Source organism: Dioscorea cayenensis, chromosome 19, assembly GCF_009730915.1.
Source record: "Dioscorea cayenensis subsp. rotundata cultivar TDr96_F1 chromosome 19, TDr96_F1_v2_PseudoChromosome.rev07_lg8_w22 25.fasta, whole genome shotgun sequence".
NCBI lineage: Eukaryota > Viridiplantae > Streptophyta > Magnoliopsida > Dioscoreales > Dioscoreaceae > Dioscorea > Dioscorea cayenensis.
The window spans coordinates 13338357-13341805 of NC_052489.1; the positions used below are offsets into that span (position 1 = coordinate 13338357).

Below are 3449 nucleotides of genomic sequence, written 5' to 3' on the forward strand. Positions count from 1 at the left end.
AATGGGCACACATCCATGTTGTAGATCGCGTTGCGTCTTCAATAAAAGTCACATTGATGAAGATCTTGCTAGTAATGCACAAGTCAGAATACATGAATGTGACTGCCCTTGTACCCCTCCAAACTATGTATTTGATTGAGCACAATGGAGGTTGGCACACACTCACATGTCTTTAAGAACAACTTGTGTCTTCGCGTTTGTTCACTCCAAGACTTCATCAACAAAAATACATCCATGATCTACTTTTTGTTCCTTTCTTCCATACTTATCTCCGCAACTCTAAATGTGTAAAAGAACACAAATACATATGCATGAGTGATAAAATCTGAGAAAAGTAATGCTCAATGTAGAAAAAGAATACTTCGTATTAATAATACACAAGCACTTATCAATAACTAACACTGTGATGTAATTAAAGAAAACCTATTCAGACTTCTACACAGAAAAAAGATGAGGAGGAGACATTTGTGAAGCTCTTCGTGGTCTACTTCATGACTATCTTCTTCTCTAATACTTCCCTGAATGTACCTGATAAGTGCTTGTGTATTAGTAATACAAAGTATTCTTTTCTTTCATTGAGCATTACTTTTCTCAGATTTTATAGCTTATTCTTGTGTATATGTGTTCTTTTGTGTATCTAGGGTTGTGGAGACAATTGTAGAAGAAATGAACCAAAAGTAGATTATGGATGCATTTGTTGATGAAGTCTTCGAGTGAACAAATGTGAAGACATAAGTTGTGCTCAAAGCCATGTGGGTGTGTGCCAACCTCCATTATCCTCAAGCGATTAAGTAATTTGGAGGGGTACAAAGGCAGTCACACTCATGTGTTCTAATTTGTGCAATGCTAGCAACATCTTTCATCAATGTGGTTAAGTTGAAGACGCATCGCGATCTACCGCATGGATGTGTGCCCATTCATTTGGCCTCGATGAAAAGTGTGGATTCGAGAGTATTTTGGCGAAGTACTGTACTAAATCACTGTAGCAAAATCAGTGTAGTGGTAACTGTTCACAACTCGCAGGAAATCAACTTCTGGAAATTCATACTGGTGTGTGGAAATTCCTCACGCCGGTGTGGATGGCCGATTCTAGCCCTTATAAAAACCGTGATTTCAGACGTTTTGGGGATCTTTTCCTATCTTTTTCCTAACTTTTCCCCATATTTGGAGGCGCTCGCGACTAAGGTTTGGAGAGGCTTTATCTAGGTCTTTGGAGTGGTTCTATAGCTTTCGACACCGCATTCCTTTGGGAGATAGTTATTGGGGTAGCTTTCGTCGACATCGATTCGACGAGGTGTGCCATAGGCTTGATGAGGGAACCTTTGGAGGAGCGAGGTGACTCTATAAGATCATCGATACAGACTACGAGGGGGTTTCTCTTATGGATTGCATGCTTTTACATTCGATTTCATTGTTGATTGTATCTTACTCCATGGAGAGCTAAACCCCTAGTTGGTGCTTGGGCTTGTAAACCCTAGGATGATTTTGTTTTTTTGGCCTTTATTATGCTTCTTTAATTGATTGAGTTCCATCTTTAAATGTTTATTGCATTGATTTTCCCTTAGAGTCACACTAGGATTGAGAATTTATCTTGGTAATCTTTGTGGATGAGTGACACACCATGAGGGTTAGACAACGGATGGTTGGAGAGGGTCGAGAGGGTGAGTCGAGAGATGGTGGAATGTCCCCTTTCCCTTCTGATGTGATTTATCCTACCTTCACATTCCAAGAGTTATTTGTGGTCATGATAGAGTGAAGTGCTAAGAGACAAACTCCGCTGGGGCCTAGTTGCACAAACAACAGAGTAAAGCGTTGAAGTAATCCTTAGTGTTGGGGCTTAATTGTGACTAGGGGTCTTTCGCTTGGACCAAAGGGTTAGATCTATACTAGAGAATAGGGTTTATCACTTAGAGTCCCCAGAGCTTCTTGCAACCCCACACAGTGTGAGACATCGAGAGTATCCTTTTCCGCCGGGGCATAGTGTGAGGGTTAGTCACGGTTGACCTTAGGTTTGGGACCGTGTGTCTTAGGATTTCCACGACACATTAGACATCGGTTAGGAGGTATAATGAGGAGTCTTGCACTTGAAACAATAGTCCTAGGGTAAGCAATGTCCGGTTGCCTCATTTTCTATCAATTGCATCTCCTTACTTCTATTACGTCTATTTCTTCTTTTATATATTTTCATTTGCACTGATATTGTTCACACAACTCTTGAATCATCTTCACTATAGTTAAATAGTAATATTTGTGTTTCCGAGCACTATTCCCTATAGATACGACTACCCACTCACCAGGATACTTTATTACTTCGACAACCCGTGCACTTGCGGTATACACACACACCCAAGGGGTGCGTCAAGTTTTTGGCACTGTTGTCGGGGAATAAGCATTTTAGAAGCACTTTGCACTTTGCTATTTTAGCTATTCATCACTTATTCTATTTTACACTTTCTTATTCTTCCATCGTTCTAATTTGTTTTTCTTTCTTTAGTTGCAACTCCAGGTTATTACCGGAGGAAACCCTTCGACTTTAGTTGAAGGCGATCAGGATATTGGAAGAAAAATTCGTAGATGGGGAAAAGAACCTGTACAAGAACAGTCAAATCAAGCTGAGATAGAAGGTTAAGGGTGTGAAAATATGGTAGAACAGAATAAGCAGCAGAGGACACTTTCAGATTATGCCAAACCCACAGTTCTTGGCATGCAGTATAGTATTGTGCGTCCACCAATCACAACTCAGAGTTTTGAGCTCAAGCCAGGCTTTATCCAGATGTTACAGCAGTCAACACAGTTTAATGGTTTGGCTGATGAGGATCCAAAAATATTACATTGAGAATTTCTTGGAAGTGTGTGACATGCTCAAGATTAATGATGTCATGGATGATGCTATCAAGTTGAGGGCCTTCCCATTTTCCTTGAAAGGGAGAGCAAAGAAGTGGCTACATTCATTACCTAGAGCATTGATCACTACATGGAAGGAGATGGTAGAAGCTTTTTTTACCCTCTATTTCCCTCCCGGAAAATCTGCAAAGCTTAGGAATGAGATATCTTTTTTTTGTGCAAATGGAATTGGAGTCTCTTTTTGAGACATGGGATAGGTTTAAGGAGCTCCTACGGAAATGTCCTCAACATGGGTTCCCCAAGTGAATGATTATTCAAACTTTCTATAGTGGTTTGAACCTAAGAACAAAGCAGTTACTCAATGCTGCAGCAGGAGGTACCTTAGGAAGCAAGACCCCCGAAGAAGCTTGACATCTCATTGAAAAAATGACTATTAACAGTTATCAGTGGAACACATGAGACAGAAAGAAGGTACCTGGACTTCATGAGATTGATGCAGTCACATCATTGGTGGCCCAGGTTGAGTCATTGAGCAAGAAGTTAGACACTCTAACTTCTCCTAGAGTGGCGGCCGCGATTGCTCTGGTTGTGGGAAAGGACATGCG

The 3449-nt window shown here is 40.8% G+C and overlaps 1 non-coding gene across 1 annotated transcript; it reads right to left on the reverse strand.

The window, feature by feature from the left end:
- Nucleotides 1-3032: 3032 nt before the first annotated feature.
- LOC120251008 lies at nt 3033-3140 on the reverse strand. Its single transcript, XR_005533333.1, has one exon. It is a non-coding gene; the product is annotated as a small nucleolar RNA R71 (small nucleolar RNA).
- Nucleotides 3141-3449: the final 309 nt, after the last annotated feature.